Genomic DNA, 26,854 nt, shown 5'->3' on the forward strand with positions numbered 1-26,854 from the left:
TTGATTCAATAATGTTAAATTTAGTTGTAGTTCTAGGGTATTTTCAAGCTGCGCATTGTTAACTGCATTTATTTATATTCACAACATTTTGTTGTGTGTTTTCTTGAATTTATTTCAAAGGTTAATTGGCTGCTGACGTTCAGGGGAAATCGAGAGAGGAAACGATGTGATAATGCGACGCAGATCGAAATAAATATTATAATTTTCAAGCTTTGGCTTTGCATTTTACTAGCTCACTGTTTTGAATACAATTTTTCCCATGAATTTTTGCTGGCAATTTGTTAATGACAACAGATTTACTTATAGGTGAATTGAAGATAAGAATTTTGCCAAAATTGTTTTAATTTAAATGCAACTAATGCTATAAATATTTCGCCTTGACAGCGCAATAAACTATTGCTAATCTTTTTCCGTTATTAATTGCTGATTTGTTTCTGTGAACTGTCCATTTCCTGTGCCAATTAATTTAACGAGCATAATCTGCATTCATGCAAATCATCTCGGTTGCATTAAGATTCCTTAATGCGCAGCCGTGATAACTTTAAGCCTCGCCACATAAAGCATTTAAGCCTCGCCACGCCTTTTGATGTATTTATAGCGGTTGTCAATTTTTTTCTTCTATTTCTCCGTTTTTTTTTTTTTTTTTGCATATTCCCGTAAGCTCGTAATTCAAATCGATGTAAGGAAAGAGGCAGCTTCGTTGTGGCTATTTATTTATTTATTATCACAATGAGCCAGCCCTATTCGACATTTTTTCCTTTTCCTATTCCTATTCCGATTCCTGTGCCAAAAGCTCCTTCGGTCATTTCCTCGCCTCATTTAATTTCGCTGCCAGACCACACACATTGACATCGCCTCCTCATCCCTCTCTCTCTCTCTCTCTGGGATTTCCCTTGTTGTTTTCTTTTTTGCTGCCACTATTAGTTGTTCAATTTGAGTCCCTACTTCTCTTCTTTTTTTCTGTTGCGGTCTTGGACCCTCCATTATGCGCGTCCATTATGCCTCTGTTTGCCTTGATAATGTTTCCACGTAGAAGTCGCTGTAGTCTTATGCCATTGTCAGCTTTTGCTGGCCGACTGCCTTTTTGTCATTTCAGTTCTGTTGATTTTGCAAAAAATAAGGCAAAAAAAAAGAGAAAAAAGCGAAGAAACAAAATATTTGCCACCTCCCCAGGCTGCCTAGTTTCCTAGTGTGTTGTTTGACTACTCCAAGCGTTCTTGGGGGCCAATGTAAATAATTTATTTATGGTCTTGTTTGTTTACTTCTATACGAGTTTGCTTCCCATCTCTTCCATCTCTCTCCGCATATCTCTGTTTGCCTAGTGCTTAGAAGGTGCTGGTTTTTGGCTTTCCCAAAAGCTCCTTTAGGGCCAAAATGACTCCTGTTCCTATTCGATGTTAAGAGCTCCGAAGCTGAGTCCAATTCACTTTATAAATAAGAAATCAATTGATTTTGTGCAGGCGTAGGAGTAAGTTAAGAACAGTTTGCCTTTGGCATTATTTACAGCCCTTAAGGCGATTAACAACGATTCCATTTCAGCCAAGCTACAATCTCTCATGTAAATATCGTCATTTTAAACGAAATTGAAGCACATTCATTCGTTCATTCGTTCGTTGTATCAACAACCAAAATGACATAAATATTATTTCAGTTGCCTGGGAAAAACAGAAAATTCTCTGATTTTTATTTAAGAAATACGAAGCAAGAAATGCACAAAAAACAAAATGCAAAAATAAAACTTTGCATGGTTTCAATTTCTCGCTCTCTCATATTTCGTATTTCTTTGGCTCTTTCCTCATATCTTTTGCGTTTAAATGATGTTTATTTTTGTTGCGCTTGGTTATGGGTTTGTCTGTCCTCATCTCTGCTCCATTTCGTTTCTTTTTTTTACAAATATTCTGCATACTCCCGTATGCAGCTGGGAAAATGCAAAAGAGTTCTCTTGCTGCTTGTATACTTATAATTTATTTGATGACATTGTAATCAGCTTTGATTGCGCAATTGCCATACCATAATCATATGCAATTGAGCTCTCAAAATGTGTGGCAAACTTCACATCAATTTCAGCACTAATTTATTTATGATCTTTGGCATAAATGCAGAATGCTTCACACACTTTGTTAACATGAGAGTTGTAACTTTTAAATTGGATTATTTTGACACACCTATACACATACATGAGTATGACGAATTTATGCTCTTAGTATATTTATTTATTTTGTTATTTATTGAATTGTTAAATTTCAATATTTCTATCATATTACTGTATAGAAAACCATTCCAAAAGTTGTAGATTCATATTGTTATTTTGTAATTTCATATGAACATAAAATAAATTTCAATTATTAACATTGGAAAATGCAAGATAAATTAACAAATAATAAGTTTGAAAAAATAAAAAAAATATTAGAGAATATGTAAAATAAGTTTAAATAATGAAAAATACTTATAAACATTGAATTATTTAAGCTTATGGAGGATAAATACAAGCTTTGAATTGTATTTTTTCAATAATCTATATTTTTTTACTCGTTACCCAATTTTACATTTCTATAATACTTCTATTGGGCATTCTTGAAATTTAAGACTATAATTTTATTTAAGAACATCAAATCTATAATTATTGTAGAATTCTTATCATGATTTAAAAATGTATTTTCTGCATTCCATGTTGCCAACATTTCATATTAAAGAATATTTTCCAAATTTCGATTTTAGGAACAAAACTTTAAATTGTACGAGTATATTTATTTTAAATGCTGTACAATAATAATTTTTCCAATTTATCTTCTGATATTTTTTCATATTAAAGACCATTTTCTAAATTTTCTTTTTTATACATATACAGTAACAACAAAACGTACAATTATTTATTTACTTCATTTGCTGTGCAATTACACATTTTTCTATATAATTTTTTATTCTCAACTGCAGTCTTATCAAAACTATGTAATCAAAAAGACGTTGAGTAAAAGAGCATTCGTTAGTTAACCCAATTAAATGAATGGAGTGCAAGTTGAAACACATTTCGCATATCTCTGAGGTCAGATCAGTTGTAAAGGCGCAACTGCAGAAACAGCAGCAGCAACAGCAACTGCTGATGAATCAGTGAGCCATTATATAGAGCAAAGCAAAAAGGCGAAAACGAGAAACGAAGTCAAAGACTCAACCGTGGTGTATGGCAATTATGCAATTTTCCTGCAGGCCAAACACTTGTCGCAGTTTAATGTGCAGTTACTAAAACGAGTATCTTGATGATTCACACGGTATTCAAGTATTCAGATATGTAGCAAACTGGCCAAAGGCAACTTGAGGCAGCTGAATCAACGTTGAGATATGGATATGAGAGTAAGCAGCAGCAGCAGCAGCGGCAGCAGCATTAAATTCAGATACAGATGATACACACGATAAGCAAATCAAAGCAGAAAGTTTACATTTGAAACAATAAAAGCTTGAAATTGTCTTGGACTTGCTCTATGTCTCGGCTTACAGGCGTTTTGTATCAGATAACACACACGTATAAACGTATAGAGAAATTGCAGATGGAGACCGCACATGACTAAGAATGCTTTAGCTTCAGTGTTCAGACGAGCTGCCGGAGGGGGGAAAAACAGAGAGAGAGACCGAAGACATCAAAAGCGACTGCGAAGTGCCGCCAAAGTCGACACTATGTGAAGTTGCAGTACGAGTTTGAGTTCGAGTGCTACATCTCTGTATCTCAGCAGCTAACTGTAATTGTATCTAACAGCTACAACTGACAGGCCTGGCCTCAGTCGAAGCTGAGGCTGAAGCTGAAGCTGAAGCGACAGCATGGCATCGCGTCGCTCTGGAACTTGTCTTACTTTTTATGGCCAACAGCAGCAGCGGCGGCGGCGGCGGCAACAACGCGTGCGGCGGCTCTTGCCACAAGAGGAGGCGTCGCATTGCTTGGCATCGGAGCTGGGGCCACCCAAAAATGGTCAGCAAAGCGCCACCAAATTGACTGCTAGCTCCACAATGGATGCGACTAACTCGCAGATACAATTCTCTCTCCTTCTATCTCTCGGTTTCCCTGTCTACGGCTTAGCTCTGCCATTGCCATTGAATTATTGTTTGAAATCAAAAACTAACCATTATTTATCAGCAGAGGAGTGCCCAAACAAAAGCCTCGCCGAAATTGCAATGAAGAGGGCATAGAAAACTAGGCGAAAGGCGTTTGAGAAGTTGTGCTTTAAAGGATAAGGACGATGAAGATAAATTGGCATTCAAGCTAAAATTTAGCAGTTTATCAATTGATTTACTGGTTGTTAAATAATCTAGTTATAAGTTGGGAAATGTAATGTAATCTAGAAAAATATTTAATTTTAATAATTAAATTTATCGAAGTATGTAATAACTATCTTCAAAATGAACACCTACTTTTTTTATGTTGCTTCGAAAGAAATAGATAAATTGGAATTAAAGTGAACATTTAAATGCAAGAAGTTTATAAATTAATCTCTTTTCGTTTCTGACTCAAGAAAGCAAATGCATAAAAATAGTCATATAAAGTAAGAAAGTCAGCTTAAAAATTTGATCCAACTAATTGAAAATATTGTAAGTAGTACACATCATATAGTTATAGACGAATAACTTTTTATTAAAGAACATTTTTTCAACACGATTTCTTACAATTAATAGAACTTCTAATTATTATAGGTACCCTTAAGAAAATTTATTTTTGGACAATTATGAAAATAATTTAAAAATATTACTTGATTTTTGCTTTTCCAATTTTATTTAAAAGCCGATTTAAAATAGATTTTCAAATCGTTGTAAATTTCTTCTATTTAATGACTTCCCCTTTGCATTTCCGAAACTAATCGAACAACCGGCGTGCTTCATTGGATGCGGCGTTCCATGAAAGTTGTATTGAAAGGCGGGCGACAGAAACAGAGACACATCGACAGAGCAACAGACTACAGAGCGACAGCCAAGACAGTCAAGACAGCGACAACGACAACGAGAATGGGAACAAAAAAAAAAAAAAAAAAAAACAGAAAAAACAGAAAAAGTTGGCGAGGGCTGCACCGCAATTGACTGGCAAACTAGAGCTGTTGTGCATCCTGGGGGGAAGGAAGAACTGTCTCTCCCCCTCCTCCTGTTGCTGCTCAGAACTACCTACAACTTATTGCCAGTGCAAATAATAACTTATGTGTAGTGTCAGGCCAAAAAGCCGTAAGCGCTACGGGAAATATTTTCAATGTGTGCTTTTCCTGTCTGACTTGCTCCAGTATTCAGTATTTGTATCCAATGTAAATAAAAACTCTAGCCATTGTTGTTGCCTTTTTGTATGCTGCCTTAACTTGGTTTTCTCCCCCCTCTCTCTCTCTCTCTCTCTCTCTACAACGATGTATCTCAGTATTTTTGCAATATTTCAGCATGCCAGCGCGTATCTGTTGGATGTCTGTCTCTGTCTCTGGTTCTGGCTTTTTGTGGTATCCATTGCGATTGAACCATTGTGGGGTGCACGTAATTTAAACCATTCCCCTCGCTCCTTCGCATTGCCAACCACTTATTCACTCACTGGATTCACTATAGATTTCCGCCCCAAAAAAAAAAGAAAAAAGGCAAACACAAACTTTCGTTGTGAGGCCCCCAGTTGCAAAATTTGTTTATGAAAGAGAATTTTATATGAAAGTAACTGAAACCCGAACCTGTAGCCAACAGTTAAGTGGAAATTATTGGATGAAAATTAGTAGAGCGAGCACCAAAAAGTAGCGCATAGAAAAGGCAAAATACCAAATACGAAATACGAAATACGGAAAATCAAAAACAGAACACACACAAAACATTGTAGAACTCTTCCAGCTTTTTGTGGTCAGTTCGGTTGCATTTGCTAATGGAAATTGTTTCGAGTTTCACAAAGTTTTGTTAACTATTTTTGTTATTTTTTTGTTTTTTTTTTTCAGTTTTGGCATTAGAGTTGAAGTTGTATGCATTTGGAATTCAACTGACAGCAGAGCATGGGAAATTTGTTTTATTTTGTTGGCGAACTGCGAACAGATCTAAATATCAATTTTAAATTGTTGTTGAGTAACTTTAAATAGCAAATAAAAAAGCACTTAAACAAAAGATGCATCTCATCTGCCAATTTGATCAATTTACGAAATATAAACCTAAATTTACGTACAACTTAAACGTACTTTTACTTCTTTTATGTTTAAATCAATTAAGCGATTAAATATAGCGATTTAATCCTAAATTGTATCGATTTATTGACTGTGGCTTTTCACTTCTGCAAAGCGCTTTAAAATGCTTTAAATCGGTTTATTTAATAAGCGTATAGCTTTGGCTGGTGATTTTTAATTTCATGAAATTGAGAGCATCACAAGTTGGCTGCAAATTACAACTTGTTTTGTATATAATTTGCAAAGTGCTTCAACTGCAAACTGAGCTGCTCAGCACAAAAGCCTTTTCTTGGAGCCTGCTTTTGTATTTTCTCGTATTTCGCATTTGAGCAATAAATACAAATGCAAACTGAGACAGAAACGGAGACAGAGAGAAAGAGCAAAGCACTTGCATGCTTCTAAATACTATATACAATATACATATACACTCAGTGGAACCCTAAAAGCAATTAAAGATTAAAGTATCCCCACAGCAAATGGATGCTAGTTAAAACCGCACACAGAATACAGACGCCAGTAAATGGAAGAGGCGAGGAGGGGGAGAAAATGGATGGCCAACACGTGCTAAGCTCATTAGATGCTTTGATTTCTCAAGTCGGAAACTTTAAGCCCACCCCCTCTTGAAAAACTAACAAGCCAAAAGAGACACAAAATTCTAGCAACAAACTAATAACCAATAAAATGTCTTAAGCCGTCTAAGCTCATAAATGCTATTTTAAAATACAGCAACAAATTGAAGTAGGACAACGACGCGAGGCCAAAAGGGTAAATCTTCCCACTGGGGTCACTTGTGACTGTCACTGTGTCTGTGTGTCTATCTGTGTATTACTTTACTACATAAATATTAAAGTGGCCCAGGAAACCATTCAAGTTGAAAAGCCCCTCTTAATAAGCATTGGCCCTGGGTCTCTATCTCTCTCTCTCTCTTTCCTTCTGTCCATCTCTTAACTTGCAATGCCAACAAGTGGCCAGTGTCAGGGCAATGCAGATGTGGCAAATGCGACAAGGGGGATTGCGAGGGATTGAGAAGCGAGTGAAGCCTCTTCAGCTGATGTTTGAGTGAATGGAGTCCAAAGATGAGCAACAGACGTCAAGCCATGGCAATGATTGGCAGTCCCAGACCCCGAACTAAAGACCGGCTGTAAAATAGAGCAACATCAACAGCAACAACAACAGCAGCAACATCAACGGCGGCAGCACTAACAACATGAGCAACAGTTGCACTGTCAGTTACTCTGACTTGCGGTCGAGTAGCTTTGCTGCCATTAGCGAGGGTCGCTCGTTAAATTTATCTGTTGCTTATTTAAAAAACTTGTATTTACTGCGTTTCTATTTGCATCATTTTAAGCTAAATAAGAGAGAAGGTATTTTAAATTCATCAAAAGTGTGGCCAATTTGCAGAAGTAGCCAATTCGACTTCCGGATAACCTTCAACATCGCAACACTGCCTAAATTTCAATATCTGCTTTTGAATAATGACAATTTCATAAGTTCGAATTTTATTTTTATGATTTTCCAAATTTCATAACGATCGGGTTACTCTACACCTTCAATGGTAACTAATGTACAATGGTAACTAATGTAACCTTCAATGGTAACTAATGTATACAGACAGTGAGGTTATGATGAGTTTTATGTTACAATTCATATTCTAATAGTGAAGTGTCGATATAAAATTTATCGATATAATATTACTACTTTTGTGACTTTCTTTACCTATTATGATATTATTTATAAAGTTTGTGTTAATTGATAAAGGTTTTTCTTATGATCAAAGCTATTTCCGATCTTTTGTATTGCCCTATCTTATATTTCTCTTTCATTCTAATTTAATTTTATTTCTTCAAATCAAATAATTTAAATACATTTTCTTTTCTAATCCTTTTCTATCTTCAGATATAGATAGATATCTGTCTCCAAGCTTCTAATTTTTCCTCACACCATTAAAAAGTTTTGTAGCTGCCCTCGCTTTAATGCTGCCTCACGGCAACTGGCAGGCAACTGTAACGCTGTTGAACTTTTAATTTGATGAATGATATACATTTGTCTCGAGTGCGGCTCAGCAAGCGGTTGGCCACAGATTGCAATAGCAACAGTCTACACTCCGCACAACCACAACCACATTCGCACTCACACACTGACACACACACACAAAGTTGAGTAATTGTCGTGGTTCGCAGCTGAGCGACGATCTGCACCGTTGGCATATTTACACACACATACACACATGAAGAGAGACGGACTCAGAGTCGAGTGAAGTGGAAGAATCGCTCTCTTGCTTCTCCCCTTTCAGGATGACACATGCGTTAAAAGGGAGTGATAGAGAGAGAGAGAGGAAAGGAAAGAGATCTGTGAAGATCTGTGGTCTGGAATGGACGTACTATATAATTTTGCTTAGCTGCAATTATGAGATGTTGCGGCTGATCTTGAAACTGCCGAGGCAGAAACCTGCACACCGGAAGCTTTGTCTTCGTCTTCATCTCTCTCTTTTTCAGCCTTTGTTTTGCTGTCTTTCTTTTGCACAGCTCTCAAACTTGTTCTTACGGTTATCTGTTGGTTTTACAAGTGCCTCGAGTGGAGCAGCGTCTTCTCAGATGTCTGAGAGTCTGGCATGCCAACATACAACATCCTTAATTATGACAATCAGCGCTGCTTGATGTTCATTCCCTGTCCCCCCATCTCTCTCGTTTTGTCTTGCTTTTCGGGATATGCGCTGCTGATCCAGATCGGTTGCAATGTTGAATATGGGGCCAACGCTTGATCATTGATCATTGTCCGTTTCGGCCCAGTTTAGCGTGAAACGCTTTGGAATGTGTGTGCGAGTTGAGTTGGGGGTAGATTATTGTCGAAAACAATGTCTGTGCTGAACAAGGATCATTATCTCATATATTTATATGCAGAGTATTGCAGCGTGAGAGCGCGATCAAAGGGAGACAAATGACTGCAGAAAGCTCGCTGGGTGGCATCTCTAAACTCAGACCCTGGAGACAGTTGAGCAATTTAAACTTAAGGCTTTAGAATGTTTAAAACGATTAACGATCGCAAGCTTGTAGCAATTATCGATAACAAAATATTATTTTTAATAAAGTTGCAGGTAAATACTTTAATTATAAAAATGAAATTATCGATATTATCAATTTCAAGTTTATTTAAATCAAGTTTAATTCGCTTTTATTGATTTAACATTTTAAAATTACCCGAACATCATCAAGATTGTTTCGATAAAAGTTTCTTGATGAGATCAGCAAATTAAATTGATTAAATATCGTATATTTATCTTTCAGATGAGTCAGCACTTAAGTTGTTCAAAGATTGCAGCCGAATTACATCAAGATTTTATCAGCAATGATCTCACCAACCATCTGAAGCAATAGATAAAAGATATAATAATAATTCCCTTCGCTTTCTTGAGTCATCTACAGCAGAACGCCAAAGAATTTCGTTTCGAAATGATAAACAGATCATCAATCTAATCAAACGCGCATATCTCTGACCCCAAGAATCACTTTCGCCGCAAACAGCGAAAGAAAATCAAAGCCAAGCCCAAATCGGAAACAAACCCGAGACACACCCAACCACAGGAGGGAGGAGGGAAAGAGCTCGTCACAAGTCATGCGAATGCTGTGCGTTGATTGATTATACGGCAGCCAAAGAAAAATACAATTAAAGGTTCAGCTTTCACCCGAAGGCAACACTAACTAATTACTTTCACTTGAATATCGAGCAGAGTTCAATCTTGCAAATAAGCAGCAGCAGCAGCAGCAGCAGCAACAGAAGTAGTTTGAGTCAGGCACTTACAAATCGAGCACGGAGTTATCATCATCAGTGAAACCGAGGGGAGGCCATAGGTTAATATGGCAATTAGCCAACAAGCACAGTGGGGCAAAAATACTCGCCAAGTGTTCAAGTGAAAATAAAGAAAGCCGACGACAATTAACAAATCCCAACCAGATCCAAGCTCATAACTTTCAAATGTGATTAAGGTCGACAGTCAGTCGAACAACCAACAAAAAAAAAGGTGAAGAAATCATCGACATGTTCTAGGCGCAATAACAAATAATTATGTTGTTCTTCTATTGATGTGGGCCAAGAAAACAATCAAAATGCGAGTCTGGCTTGGCTCAAATAGCCTGCGGTTCTTGGTCAGAACGGATGTGTGTATGAAAGCAGTTTGCTGGATATGTATTTCAACAGGTTCACGCCTCTATCGACAAATCAAAGAACCAGAGAAGAAATAAAATCTGTGCAACAACAACAACAACACATTAAATGTAATTTTCGGGCCAAAGTAATTGCCTAGCGAGGCAAGATCCCAAAAAGAAAAAAAATAACCAAAAGAGAAGCCGCCAGAGCAGACACAAATCGAACCCCAGTCGACTTGTAAGTGGTACATCAAATTTGAACAGTTTTTCAAGTGTTTATGACGGGGGCTAACGAAAAGCTGAGGGAAAGGGGAAAGGAAGCAGTAGGCAGCTGGTGGAAATTGCGGCAACTCTGGCAACTGTGTGGCTTTTTGGATTGGTGTGATTATCGCAAGTAAACTATCTCTCAGTATCCGAGACTCGAACTCGAACTCGACTCGACATTGCATCGACAGCGGCTGCCGCTTTTTCGTTTTATGAAGATGAATTTCTTTTTTATTCGAGATTTATACTCATGCTCTCTATTCCCCCTCCATTACACTCCACATACCGGTCTGTAGTTTTATATTTTGTTTTTGTTTTTTTTTTTTTTTACGGACTTTACAAGCTCTGCGCTGCTGGAGCTCCAATTACTTCACTCACTGTTGATTATTACGTTGTATGTTGTAGTTTTATGAGTCGTTCGTTGTTGTTGCAACAAAGATTCCGCAAAATCAATGGAACGCTTGGATGAATGTGAGTTGCGAGTAGAATGAGGCAGCCTTTGCTTTTGTTTGCCGAAAAGAAAAAGTTATCGCAATAACGTTGAATGCTTACTCTTTGGGTTATCCTGTTGTTCTATTATTGGAACCATGAACTACAAATAAAAACTCGTCATTGATATGAGGAAACGAATTGAATTTCAACTTCAATTAAACTTAGAAATGATGTCACACAAATCGAATGCTTTCACTCTAAGAAATTACCTCTTTAACTTGCTATCAAATTCGTGTAATCCTTTTGTAATGCATCGATTTATCAGCTTGGCCTACTTTGCTGCCTCATAAGCATATGATTTTCCTCAAAAACAGAAAAACCTTCAACACATTTGTAAGTCGAGAAAACCAATCTAATCCATAAAACGTAAAAAAAAAGAGAAACATAACAAAAGCCCCTCAACAAGTGCCACTCAACATAATCTGAAGTTGAGTCCCACTTGTTACTACCATTTCGGCAGCTGATTTGAGCTAATGAGTTGGACTTGAGATTTGGTAAAACTGCTTCAGGGTTAACTTCAGATACAATGACACAATTTACATAGAATCGACATCAAATGTCTAGAGCATCGCATCTATCTAGGCATATATCATTTTCCATAAAAAAATGTTCATATCTTTAGTGACAATCTTCTGCTTCTTCTGGCGGCAAGTTCTCTCTGTCCATCTCTGTCTGTGTGGCATAAATCACCTGGTCGAAACCAGTTTCCCAGTTTGAAAAGAGTTTTCAGTTCAGTTGTGTTTTCAGATGTTTTCTGTGATCTTGCGCAAAAGATCTACGCGCATAAATTCAAATTAGATAAAAATAAACTTTTACCCAACCAAGAGCAGGTGATTTAGTACTCTAACCAAAAAATATAACACGGCAACAACATTTTTGCAGGTGTTTCCAAGTTGAAGTCAGAGAAACAAGTTTTCTAGATTTATTCTCAGTCTTATTTCGTTTTTTGTCTGTGGTGTTTTTTTTTTTTTGCCTACTTCGACTTGACATATTTGCCTGCTAATTTCATGTTATTTATGCGCCCGTTGCGCATTTTTCCCCAAGTCGCAAAAGGCAAACAATGGAGAGCTTAACACTCTGTCCCCTCTCCTCCTCCCTCTCTTTCCTCCTTCTCTGTTGGGTGGGGCCGAGTCTCGAGTCTGTGGTCTTAGCTACATAGCGACTTGAGCCTATTGTTTGTCTGACAAAATGACAATTACATGTTGAGAATTTCAACAAAAATTATTAAAATAAATATTTGAACGCTAAGCAAATTGCCTGTCGAGGCTTTGTCGAAGCTACATGTTGATACTTTTTATTTTTTTTGGTCTTGGTGTACAAGTATGTTTTGTAAAATACTTAAAATTAATATTGATTCAGCTGCGCTTTGGCATTGCCGGATTTGGTATTTGAAAATGTTTAGATGCGCAAACAAACAAAAATAAATGTATGTTTACAATGTATTTAAAATTGAATTAAAATGAAAAGTAGAGAAAAATAATTACAAGCAAGTTGTATTTAAATTATTCTCTTATTTTATTAGCTTGAAAATCTATATAACTAATTGTATTCGACATATTCTATAAGTTTTACTAACATTAATTTTTTAATTATTTCTCTTTCAAAATATTTATAGTTTCTCATTTATTTATTTATTTTCTCATTTTATTCATTCGCTTATTTTATAATAAATAATATTTTAAATACGTTTTTGTTTATTTAACTTAACTTTCAAATTTCTTCTGCATATCAGTGATATTTATTTAATATTTACTATACTACTACTTTAAATCATAAATTCTAATTTGCGTAATATTAGAATTTTTGCCAAAAATATTTCCAGTGTCTCATGAAAGAATTCTTCTGCCCATACAGATATGTATTCTCTTAGTATGATTATTAATTCCTGAATCTTAATATATTTAATATTAAGCTCGTTCCTTAAAAATGTTCACAGTATATGATCTATTCATTCTTCCGCCTATTTCATAACAGATTTATTTGCTTTGCCTCAACCTCAATTTTGGGACACTTTGAAGCCTTCCACAAATCTTGTGAGCTGACTAGGTTAGCACCTTGAGCAAATACGAAGATAAACAACTCAATGGCGGCACTTTTGTGCAGTCGTAGCGAGTGAAGTCTAAAACAATTTCAGCTGCACTCCACTCGACTCGACTCGAACTCAACTCAGCGGAGAGTCATGTGAAAATTCACACTGCCATCATCATGTGGCAAACAACAAACAATTGACAAAAGGCCTCAGGCCAACTCTCTGGGTGAGGAAGGGAATGGAATTGGAACTGCGACTGGGGACTGGGGACTGAAGATTGGGGACTGGGTTTGGCCTGGGATGGCACTTCATTAAATAGACGCCGCGGCGCTTTTCCGAAACGCGACCACGCCCACAACATTACCCACTGAGGCAAGAGGCAACAGTCAAGCGGCTGCTTATTTTTCACACATGCTCGCCAACAACAACAACAACTGTAACAACAACAACAACAGCAATGACGACGACGAGTAAAAGAAAATAAGCGAAAAAAACGAGGCAGAAATTTAAGCAACATTTTTTTGTGTGCCTTGTTGTTTATGATGACAATTTTTTTTTGCGTTGACGACGTCGACATGTGGCCATAAAGTTGTCGGTAAATAACAAACAGGCGTCGTCTCTCAGCCACAGTAAAGGCTGTGGGAAAGAGGGGAAGATAGAGGGGGGAAAGAGAGGATTGGAAGTAGGCGAAATGCCTCCTACAAAACGATGTCAGTAAAAACAGGCGTCACATTTTTTTTAGAGGACGCACGCGTTGCACGTTGTCCTGCGGCATTGACAGCATGCTCGACAAAAAAAAAACACATAGAATGAAGATAAAAAAGTATCTCAGGGATTGCAACGAAAGTATCTCGCGCTCGTAAAGATTTTTAAATGCATTTCCGCTTGTCCAAATTATACGCTTCTGAATTCAGCATTATTGCGTAATACTTTCCAGCTGCCCCGAACTTTTCTTTCGAATTATGCTTAATTAGCCGCAACATTTTTGCGCATTATGCAAATTATTTTTTGATATGCATTTTTCACGAATACAAAAATTCACTTATTTTGCTTTTGGGGAATTTAAATGTCTGAGCTGAGCTCAACAGCAATTTTTTTTGTTACTTATTTTCCTTGGTCATAAATTATTTTTGTTGTACTTAGGGGCAAATTGGCATTTGGAACCTGTTCTAATGGCATAAGTTATTATAGCAACGACCTTGAAGCGGCTTTATTTTATTATGGGATTATTCACTTTTTAAATTGCTTGACTTTTGCTTAAGGTTTGTTCGCAGTGGGGAATTAGCATGCTGATAATTATCCAATTATATAACTTGGTGATATTCATCTAATGTTGAGAAATATTTCAATTTCGTGTTGTTATGATAGTAATCTCTGGAATATAATCACAATCCTTAATCATTAGTATAAATTGTTTTTTATCTGATTCTTCTTTACTTTTACTTTCATTTTTGCGCAATTTTATTATACAAAATTATCTTTAAAACTCATTAAAGATTTTTTAATTAAAAACAGCTTAAGAACTCTTAAATTCTTAAAGTTCAAAATACCTATTTCTTAACTTTTAACCACTTAATTTTGCTTGTGTTTAACCCGGATTTAAGCATATTTCAAAACAGATCTATAGTTTTTCGTTGCGGCAATTAACTCGGCATGTGTTATTGGGTCAATCTAGACATAAGTCTCCATGTCGAATGTCTTATGTCTAATGTCAAACACTTACCCAGAAAAGTTGTGGGACAGCTGACACATGTGCATCCACTCGTGGACTAATCCACACACAATTTGTGCTGCATAATAATCTGTAATGAAGAGCAAACGTATAAATTTAATATGCTGTCACATAAATTCTCCAGCACTTAAGAACAGCGAAAAGAGAGAGAGAGACAGAAGAGAGTGTGAGATGGAATTGTTAAAGTTGAGCAGTAAATTAAAAGCAGCTAAAAATATTTCTCGAATTTAATCCAGTCTGTCGAACACTAAAAAACTTTGCTACTGTTGTTCAAGTGGAAAATGTGTAAAAGTGAAAATGTTTTGTCATCTGTTTTGATTTAAAGTGAGGCAAAAGGATTGACAACGACGAAATTTAATACGAACTGGGAAACTTAAACAAAGTGAAAATTAATAGCCTACACACCACATGGACACACTCCAGCTGAGTTGCAGAGGAAAAGACCTAAAAGAAAAGAAGGACAGAGAAATGTTTGGGAGAGGGAGGGGGGAAAACTTTCACTGGAAATTTGTTGAAACAAGAAACTTGAAATGACTTTTTGAACTGTGAACTGAAAGAGATGCGTTGCAATGCAATGCGTTGAGATGAGTCGAGATGAGATGAGTTAAGTTGAGCTCGACGCATCATAAATATAAATACATATATTTCACTCTGTCCATTTTTCTCTCTCTCTCTCTCGCTTCGATGTTTCGATGAGGCACAACCGCCTGCATGCCACAGCAATTTGTGTGTGTGGCAGCGACAACATTTTGACACACTTAAGTGTTAGACACCAGAGCCGACACGACGAACTCGACAGCCTGCATCACCATCATCATCATCATCGTCAGGCATCTCCTATGATCATTGTGTAGTACTATAATATATATACAAGAAGTTGTCAGAGGGTCGCCGACGATAAATTTGGAAATTATGAACATAATTCTTCATTAGACCACGCATCCGATAATGGATGAACAACTATGGCACTGAAGAGGCGTCCACACACACACAAAAAAAAAAAAACCTAAAAACGAAACGAAAGTGAAAGAAAGACTCCCCCGAAAAAAAGTATCTCTCCCAATTCAAAACGGAAAAAAGAAAAAAGCGACCCACACAAGCTACTGTTACTTTTCAGTGTTTGAGTGTGGCACCTAACGCCTAGTGATAAATTGGCGATATTACGCATACGACGACTTTGGGATTATTTCAATTTTCGCATGTGGGCGTTACCGAAAGTTCCGCCCTACGCCCATTTTACGAGCGCGCTTCAAGAATGCCAACAAAACGCACACGCAAAGATGTGCACAGATAGACCCCATTGATAGAGCGGCGATTGTTTGGCATTAAAATTGAAATAACGTGATTTTTGTGGTCCATTGGTCACATTGGCCTACAGGCCCCAAAATGCTTCGACAGTAACAAAAGGGGCGGGGCTGGAGGGGACTAAGGGCAAGCCACAATAGCTTTGGCATAGATTTTTCCTGAACTATTTTCGACTATTGTTTTGCGGTTTTGCGCAGATTTTTGGTTTCGTTTACATTTTTTTGTGTTCGTCGTTTTTTGTGAACTTTTTTTTCAGGCTTGAATGAATCGGAACGCACTTTTCTCTCGCTTTTCGGGGTCGTTATGTGTGTGCGTGGGTGTGGCTTTTGTTTGGCCTTGTGTGTGTGTGTGTGCATAGTTTTAGCATGAGTTGTGAAAATGCTTTGGCTAACGGTTGAGCTGGCCAAAGATTATATCAAAACCAATAAATATTACACGCTGTTTTTTTTGCTACAATTTTGTTGAAAATTTATATTGCTAAACATACATAAATTTAAAAAAAAGTAAAAAAAAAGAACGTAACACGTCTCTCCCCGACGGGGAATTGAACCCCGGTCTCCCGCGTGACAGGCGGGGATACTAACCACTATACTATCGAGGACGGTGAACAAATGATGTCAAAATGTGCTCATATACCTGAGGCCTCTTGACCAACGCAAATATGATCAACACAACCTAAGCAACAGCTACTGAGAACGCAATACAACAAGGGAGAGATAGAAAAAGATAAGACACTGTCTAATATACAGCTCTCTCGCTCCCTCTTTCTGACTCGTTCAGCATACGTTTTTGACAGGTAAGAATGTGTGCGTTGCGTGATTACTCATTCGTTGTTTTATGAGCTGTTTGCTTTCATAGTGAAAAGCAAGCAGTGAAAACATACTAGCTGACGTCACTAAGCAGTGGCATTGGGATGCAACATATGCTATTTGTTTCTCATATACATTTTTATAGTATTTCGATAAAAATCATTTTATTCCGTGCAAAATTTCAATGTTTTTGCAATGAAATAAACAAGTCTAAGTTGTCTGTGTATAAAAACATTTATTTATGTATGAACATTCTCCTTTGTTCCACTTTTTAGCGGCACTCACAAGCTGTCAACACTTCAACTTTGTTGATAACATCTCTTTGGAGACCTATTACAAAAACTACGACTATCAAACAACTGGCAACAAAGTGCCGCAGTCCCAAAACGATTTCTAAACCATTCAGTCATAATGCATAAAGTATAAAGCAAAAACAAAACAGACGCCTTGCTCCACATGTGACGTCGACTACATTCGCGCCTCCTCTCCCTGTCTCTCTTTCACAGTCCAATTCACTCACTCGCTCACTCAGTCGGCACGCGGCGACCACAGAAACCGCAAGGTGCGTTTGCTTTTGCGTTTGTGCTGTTTGCTGTTATTATTTGTGTTATTGTTGCTGCCAAACAATCAGCAAAAGGAAGCAAAAGAAACAAAGCAAAAAAAAAAAAAACAAAGAAAAATGCATGAAAATAACAACAGAAACAATTACACAAACAATTCGATTGCAGTCGACGCCGCTGTCGCCGCTGGCAGCATACACGCCACTCAACTGACACTCAACTGGCAATGCCAGCCTATACTCTCTCTCTCCCTCTCGCACTCTTATGCACTCATACCCTTGCTCACTCCCACTCCCTTTCTGTGTGCAATCATGCAAATAAAACATTTTTTATATGCATGCAATTGTGTGTGTGTATGTGTGTGTGCGTGCAAAATGTTAACCCAAATATTTTGTAGACATGCAATATTTATGCTATGCCAACAGCAACAACAACACCATCAAAATGGCAAACAGGCGCAATTACAACAATTGCAATAATATACAGCAGACAGCTAACAACAGTAACAACAACTGTGTTACCTCTTTGCAAATAGTTTGAAGCCCTGTAAACTGTCGAAGCAACCCCCGTCATAGCAGAGCATTAAACCACTTGATGGGCCCTCGCATCAAAAGCAGCTGTGCGAGCAACTTTTGTGTGGTTGTGTCCCTTTCATGCAGCTGTCCCTCACTCGCTCTCATTAATCTCTACACTCTGAATTCTCCTCCCCATTTAGCGAGCAATTTTCACATGCATTTCTAATTTTCATAAACGCATTAAAATTATAATTAAAAGGCATTTCAATGTATGCATGTATGTATATATTTTGCACGTTTTTTTGTATTTTTTTGCAGCACCGTTGGTGCAAAATGTTGCCGCATTTGCCGCTGCTGCATTATTTATTTATTATGTATGCAAATGCATTTAATTGCATGGACACACCAATGGGCGAATGCCAGGGAAGCAGAAGAAGAAGACAGAGAGAGAGACAGAGAGCGAGGGGAGATTCACTTGGGGCTGGGGGATATTGCAAACGCCAACGTCAAACAATTTGCATATTTTAGCATGTAATGAAATTTGTAATAATTCTGCAATTAATTGCGTACGTGTCCTTGTTTATAGCCACAGCGAAACCTACGTGCAACGACAGCAGTAACAGCAACAGCCAGAGTACAACATTAACTAGAGCAGTAGTAACAGTTGTCCAGTCTGCTGTTTAAATCTACCTATGCAAGTGAGAGTGAGACAGAGAGTGTGAGTGAGTATGCTCGTGAGTGTGTGTTTGTGTGTGAGTAACCCACTCATTGCTGCTTCCACGTGGGCAAACAACAATTTCACAGTTTCGGCATTTACTTTTTCACTCCTGTCGCTACTTCTGTGGTTATTTTTGTTGTTGTTGTTTCAGTTACTGCTGTTGGGGTGTTTACACAGCATTTGTTGCTGGCATTTGACTAGCTGCTGTTGCTGCTGTGGCGGATTTTGCATTAAAGTGAAAGCTTTTCATTATTTTAATGTAATGGTAATGACAGCGTCACAACTGGAATGGCAAGTCAACTTAATGATTATATTCGACTATTTGCATGCTCTTCACACGCGCATTTAATTGGGTATATTAGTTGCTAATGGGATATGACGTGAGCTTCGCTTGCATAAAACGCTTGCAAAAAACGCAATGTAATATCTGATGAGTGTCGAGGTAGTTTCATGGGAAGTAAAGCTATAAAAAAAAGACTTAATTTAAATCAAATTAGGTACACATAATGATTTAAAATAAAGAGCTTACACTGTTTGATTGTATATTCATATATAATATATACTATTTTAGTGCTTAACAATGTCTACTATAATATACCAAAAATACCACGAATTTTTATTTCATATTTATTGCAAAGTAAGACAAACAAATTTTAGAATACAATAATATGACTAAATATTTACCTAAAAAATTGAAGGCTAAAATGAACCTTAAATTTTATGACATAAATGTGTTTAATACAATATAATATCTGCCGATAAGTAATTTCACGAAAAAGATATACAAATTTATGGCTTAACTATGACCAAAATATACATCTCACATAAGCAAAAAAAATATTCGTATACAGCAATTTCTTGAATAAATATTTACCTCAATACATACGTCAATTTTTATACCATAAATGTGTTTAACATTTAGAAAAACAAAACAAATTGAAAAACAAAAACACAAAGAACATCCGGTAAAAAAGAAATCTAATGAACAAATTGTGGCACTAAATAAATAAAGAGGAAAATGGCAATTATCGCCTAAGGCTCTAGAAATAGATTAATGTATTCAAATTATTGTAATAAAATATTTACCTACAACTGCAACAATGCAATTGACTTTTGGCCTGACAATGGAAATTGGCAAGTTGCTGTGGCATATTTATTATTTATCTAATAGTTTGTGTTATTGTTGATCGTTTATTGTGTTATTGTTTGCGAGTGTTTACACTGTTTTCCCATTTTGCTGTTTACTTTTAATTGTTTTGCATGTTTTCTTTTAATTTGCAACATAATTACAAAACAACAAACGGGCAAATAAGTAATGCAAATGTTATAGGGAAAACATCAAGTTGAGGGTCGCCAAAAGTAAATGAGACCTAGAGCAATACTCGTTACATTGAAATTTTAAGATGGCAATTTTGTCTGAAATTGCATTTATCTTGTATCTAACAGATATTTTGATTTTCATTTCTATTTCTATTTCTATTTCTGTAGCTGTTTCTGTTGCCATTTTCATTTTGATGCTGATGTCTGTGCGTTTGTTTTGATGTTATTCAATTATGTAAGGGCGGCGGCATCAGTTGCTGTTTTCATTTCTGTTTTCTTTTCGCATTTTCCCTTTTTGTGTTGCCATTTGGCCGCTTCATTGCAATTGCGTCTGGACTTTGGACCCCAAAGGACAGACAATAGATTTCAAGGATGGTTTCATTTCTCTGTTCTTACCAGCTGTGATCCCACCCAGCAACTTGTCTATGCTTTGTTTTCTTTTCTTCTCTTCTTTTCCTTTTATGGCTTGCCATAATCATTTGAGCCAAGCACAAGAAACGAAACGTGGCACGAGCAAAAAAAAATAAAAAATAAAAGAGAGTCCAATAAAATTAGTGGCAATGACTTTAAAACGCATCGTTTTCCTCCCACTCTCCCTCTCTCTCTCTTCCTCTCATTCCCTGTGGTCATCACTCTTTTAATTATTTGTATTTGCCTCGCTCTTTTGGGTTTTTTTCGTGATGATTTTTTCATTAGTTTCGCGCCGTTTGAAGCGACCCCAAAGCGAAGACTCGACTCAATTAATTGCATGAGAATCGCAGACTGCGTGGAAACGAAACGAATAAAATATTTTGTGTATAGTATATTCTATTTAAATATTATATTCGCAGTCGTGATGATAAATTGTATTCACTGTCTCCCTCTCTCTCTATGGGTAAAATGCGTGTTAAATGTTTTAATTGCCGCAATTCACGATCCAATGCGATGTGCGAAAATTCGAAACGCTCAAAATTAGCGGCAATTTGAACAATTTGTTATAATGAACATTTTGATAGATTATCAGCAAAATGTTAATCGAATGCCTTTTGGCATTATAAAAATGAAAAGTTCTTTTAAAGGCTGTTTAGCATAAAATTTGTATTAATAATTTTAATCATTAAGCCTTTAAACGATTTGACGAGTTATTGATATAATTAAAGCAAAAGAGAATGTATTAATTAAGATAAAACTGAAAGTCAACATTTGCAAGATTAAGATTAACGAAATTTAAGTGTTTAAGAAAGATACTTTTAGCTTTAAAAATAAAATCGAATTTAAATATAATAATAATATATTCGTATGGATTTTTAGAAATCAATTAGGACGTTGAGTAATTGGATGAAATATTGATATAATAAAGAAAATAGAACACGCAACAAATGAAACGATAAGATTCACGAAATTATAAATGCAAGACTTAATGTAATGATTAAAGCTAAGTAACTCTTTCGAATTTAATAATATATTCCTATTTATTAAACAAGTCAATTAAGTTTGGAAATTGTTGCAAAGGAAAATAAAATAATAATAAGTATCAGATTAAAGCAAATATTTTAATTTAATGAAAAAATCCCGATTCCAATGCCAAGTTTTTGTTCACATTTCTAGCAATCTACTCTAATAAATCTATATCCTACATAGACCCATTCAATATATATCATACTTGACCATCGACAAATTTTAAAGTAGACCTCATCAATTTGATTTTTATTGATTGGCCATTAAAGCGCGTTTTATAAATAAATTCGCCAAAGTATCTCTGTGTGTATCTGCTAAACGAAGTTTGTGCGGCAAATCAACAAAAAGAACGGAATCCCCATGTATATTGAACCCGCAATAAACCCTTAAATAAAAGCAGGCCCAAAGGACCAAAAGGAAGAACTCGGCATTGAGCCACATCGGCAAGGACAGCGTCCAAAATAATAGTCAATAAAATATTTGTACAAGTAAAAATCAGTCAAGCGCAGCGCAGCGCAGCAAAGGACACACGACTTTTGTATCAATACAAGAAGGACCAAAAGGAAGTCCTTCAAAAAAAGTGTGGCCCAGGCAATGAAACAACATTGAAACAAGAAAAGTTTTTCGTTAGCCAAGCTGCGTTTGAAGTGCACATGGCCAGGAAGACAGCAAAGAGATGACAGGGACTGAAAAATTTAACAAAAATAACACTGAACACATGTGTAGAAGGGGAAAGGAAGCTGAGGAAGAAGAGTTGGGGTTTTTTTTTTGTGTATGCCAAAGAAAAACAATTTACAATGTTTTGCTTCTAGTTGAAGACGTTTTATTCAATGCCAAGCAACAACAAGAATAACAACAAAAAAAAAAACCGAAAAACTCTTTGCAAAGTTCTGCTGCGAGTACGCATCTTTTGTCACAACAATTTTTAGCCATGACTTGAGCAAGTGCCAAAGAAGAAAAACTGGCGACCTTCTAACAAAAGACAGAGACAAAGAAACAAAAGCAGGAAATGGCTAAGGATATTGGCGGACACACAATTGAGGGGAGGGCGAAGAGAGAGACGTGAGCAGTGAGCGTGAAATGCGACAACCCTAGCAAAAGGACTTTAAAGTATCTGCCAGATACAAAACGACTTCAAAAAAAAGCGCAGCTCACTTGTAGATCTCTCTCTTTCCCTGCAGTTATGACCCCTAGAGCTACTTATGGACATTTTAGTTAAATTTTACGATGGTTTTAAGAGCGCTTTTGCGCTTCGCTTTAGCGCTGATTTCTTCTGCAGCCAATCTATTGAAATTGCGGTCGACTCAACTCAAGTCAAGTCAAGTCGAGAGGCCGAACCCAAAAAGGTCAACACATTAAATTTATAATGCGATTGAAAAGGACGACGTCAACGCTGCGCGTGTGTGCGTGTCTCAGCGTGTCTCTGCATGTTTGTGCCTGTTCAAGGGAGCCTTAAGTAGGTCAGTTTGTCCTGTCATAAAATGCAATTGGAGCGCATTGAAGTGCCCGCCCGCGATTCAGGCAAATGAAATGTCAAGTTGTAAATAAGCCGAAGAACGCAGAATCAAATAGGAAAAGGCAGAAAGCGAAAAGCAATTCGCGTATTAAAGGGCGTTTCCCCATTTTCCAGTTTCCCCATTTTCCCAGTTGGCAGCTCTAAAAGGCGTTATCATCCGACTGAAGCTCGTTGACTTGATGACGGGTTAAAGTGGCAGCAGCAGCAGCAGCTGGTGCGAAATAGGTTAGAGCGTCTAAAGAAGGCAACAGCAACATGGCAAGTCAATTCAATTAAAGTTAATTCTAGACGGAGCAAACTAAATAGTAATCATAGCATTAAAGTTAAAGTTTATTTAATAAGAGCACTTCATGAACAAGACACACGCTTTGAGAAGCTTTTCCAGTAGAAAGTTGATAGATTATTGAAACTCATACAAATAGAGAATTATAAGCGAAACACACAGAATTCTTTAGTAGAATATTAAAACAATAACAACATTAAAGTTAAAATTCATTTAGCAAGAATTCTTTATGTACTGAAAGCTGTTTTAGCGCAAAGTTCTCAGTGTAGCAAAAGTAATACAATTCAAGCTTTTTAAGCAAAAGCTCACTTGAAATATATTATCTTTGTCCAGCAAAAGTTCTATTAAAGTCATAATTTAATTAATAAGAACATAATCTGCATTTAATGTAGCGTAAGCTTAGTTTTTCAACAAAAGTCTATTAATATGAAATTCATTAAAATTAATCTTATTCTAACTAGAACTCTTCATATACGAGACACACGCATAAAGGAGCTTTTGCGTCACAAAGCTTGCATTCTAGCAAACGTTATGCAAATCGAGCTTTGTAAGGAAAAGCTCACTAATACTATCACAACAAAAGAATACCTTTATCGCATTCTACAGCTGTCATAAATTTGTATCACTTAAATGGGGAAAGGTTTTTTATTGGCAGTGATGTGGAAGGCCGCCACAAAATTTCCGTAACTTTACAGCGGCTAATGGAAACGACCTTCATCAAACTGAAATCAAATCAAATGACAAACTGCTGCTGCTGCTGATGTTGCTGCCGTTTTTATTGACAAAATGCATGTCAAATCTGTCAGAGAGACAATCAACACCCAGAAGCCTGTCATAATCAAAGCTCGTAAATCGATAGGTTCCACGAAAAAATAAATAAATAAAATTAGCAATAAATTCAACAAATTGTGTTGCAGCGATATGTATACATATATAATTTTTTATTTTTGAGCAGAGGGAAAACTGGGCCTAAATGAAAGCTTTAAAAACCGTCGCGCGGATAACAATCACAGAGCATAAAATGTGTTAAAAAAATACATACTACTATTTGCATATATCCAACAACTACGATAATAAACAGCGACAACAACTGAATGGGCGAGTCATTAAAAAGCAGCGACTATCAAAAACTAACTGCCCGGGAGACAATTTTTTTTTTTGTTGTTGTTCCGTGGATTTTTCGTTGCTTTCGTTGCGTTGTCCGTCTGGTAATTAAAACTTGTTGGCAGACTGTCAGGCAGCGAGTTAACAAGTCGGCAGCATCACAAAGCGAGAAGAAGGAAAAAGAGGAAGTAAGGGAAGAAGAGGCATGCAGCAAGCTAGAGGGAGAGCTGGCAAAAATATTATTTAATTGTCAGCCGCTAATTAAAGCCGACTCCGCAACTCGGAATTGAGACGCGTCTGACGCCCATTGGCCATAAAGCCAAACACTTAACGATATGAGTTTGTTTTCGGGATGGAATGGGGAGTGAGGAGATTGAGAGGAGACTCTATTTATGTTTATCGACTGGTAGCTATCGCTGACATCATCATCAACATCATTAGGAACAACATCATCATCATCAGCAGCAGCAGCAACTGAGGCCGACGACAAGTTAGTCATAACTTGAATGGCCAAACACTTTTGCAGCTTTGTAGAGATTTCAACGCAACTTATGGTAATTGTTGCAAATTATTTATTTATTTATGCATGTGGCATGCGACTGGTTGCTGCTGCTGTTGCTGTTGCCACTGCCAACGCAATTTTGTCGCCTGATTATGTGCTTATTTATAAGCGCAGGTAACACACACACTCTAAGGACAAGCTATGTGTGAAGCTATCTGATGCGATGCTAATGAGATGCAGTCACAAAGCTGCACATGAATATCAATTATGAGACTTCCAATTCACAGTTCTCTCTCACTCAGTTATCAGCTCATGGTCAATAGTTTGAGTCAGCGCTTAAACAGAGTGTTGACTGCTAACAAAAAAAAATAGCAAATGTCAGTAAGAGAAACAGACGTCTAGACGCCGTTTTGGCCTGGTCATAAGAATGCTTTTAGCCAAAATATGTCTAGAGATATTTGCATGAAAAATGCATGAGCGCAAAATCTACCAAGCATGTTAACCAATTTCACTTTGGACAGCTGTTAGACGCTCTTTTGTAAAACAAAAAGATACTTGTTAAGTGCTGCATTTACAATTTATGGCTATTCTGGCAATAAAAAATACATTTATCAAATGTCGGCGCCCAACTTTTTGAACATTCAATGCAGAGAAAACTAATGCAGCCTAAATTTATTATTAGCTATAACTATACATTATAATTGTTATTATGATAATTTATTGGTTCCGAATTTATATATTTCCATTTGCTCAAATTTATCTGACTGTAAAGAATTTTGTACTACATGTATTAATTTATATTATTTGGATTAATATTTTTGTATTCCAATTTTATTATATTTGATTATTTATTTTGTATTTTATTATTTCTATTAGAATTGACAACTAATATAAAAAACAAGATACTTATTTTAAGAATGATCACTTCGATATTTAAATACTATTATTTATTATTTATAATGTATTTTTCATACACATCACTAAAATTTAAGTCATATTGTTTCGCATATATTTTTGATTTGATGTCTATGGTGTATACGTAATATTTATGGCAATATTATGAGTATTGAGTAATGCGTATACTTAATAAGTTCAGTATTTGAGTAGCTGTTAGTTTGCTAGGCATATAGGTTTATATAAAGCATAGTTATTATATTTGATATAGAAGTAATTAATTTTTACATTGTTTATTGTGGGTATGCGTATACTTAATATGTATAGTATTATTTTGGGTACCATCAGTAAGCGTATACTTAATATGTGTTACAGCTAAGTTGGTGGTAATTTGCTAAGCACCAAAGTTCACATTTGACCCAATCATTTGCTTAATTATGAACTAAGTCCGTTTATTTGAAATTCACGTAAATACCAAGCCGAAAGTGTAGAAAACGTGCAGCAAATTATAGTTGCACGGTGGCTGCAACTCATAAATGGAAAACGTTTGGCAAAATGCACTCAACAAGCAACGCAAACTGCTGTTCAATTTGCCAATTAGTTAAGCGAAAACAAGGCCTCTAACAACAAACAGTCAAACCGTCGAGAGTTTGGACAATGTCTATCTGCGAAGACACTCATCGAATGCGAATGCGAATGCGAATACGAATGTGAGTGCGAGTGCAATTAAAATAAATATATGCAATATCAAGAGTCACAAGGCGACGCCCATTGACACCCGTAGAGTTTAACTGGGTAACTGATACTCCCAGCTTGGTGTGTGCAACAGATACTTTAAGCCAGCTACGTGCCTAACTGGTAACTGGCTTGCTAACTGCCGGCCAGTTATTGAAAGAAAATTGCAGTAGCCAGGCGAGGGGAGAGTCAAAAGTGATGCTCATGTGTGTGCATGACTCTAGAGTGCAGCTTCTCTCAGGTAGTATCTCTAATGTGTATTCGCTGTCTGCCGTCAATCCATTAAAAATTGTAGCACCAAAAACTACTACGTATGCTATTATGTGGCACGTAGTGTGGCACACACAC

General features: G+C 36.6%; 1 protein-coding gene and 1 non-coding gene across 2 annotated transcripts in view; both read right to left on the bottom strand.

Moving 5' to 3' along the window:
- LOC117572780 (protein slit) overlaps positions 1–26,854 on the bottom strand; it is a 65,552-nt gene that overhangs the window by 23,515 nt on the left and 15,183 nt on the right. The window contains exon 3 of the mRNA XM_034255875.2: positions 14,800–14,878. The gene's annotated coding sequence lies outside the window, so the exon portion shown is untranslated. The remainder of the gene's footprint in view (positions 1–14,799; positions 14,879–26,854) is intronic.
- Trnad-guc (transfer RNA aspartic acid (anticodon GUC)) lies at positions 16,643–16,714 on the bottom strand. Its single transcript has one exon. It is a non-coding gene; the product is annotated as a tRNA-Asp (tRNA).

This window comes from Drosophila albomicans, chromosome 3 (genome assembly GCF_009650485.2).
Source record: "Drosophila albomicans strain 15112-1751.03 chromosome 3, ASM965048v2, whole genome shotgun sequence".
In the NCBI taxonomy this organism is placed as follows: Eukaryota; Metazoa; Arthropoda; class Insecta; order Diptera; family Drosophilidae; genus Drosophila; species Drosophila albomicans.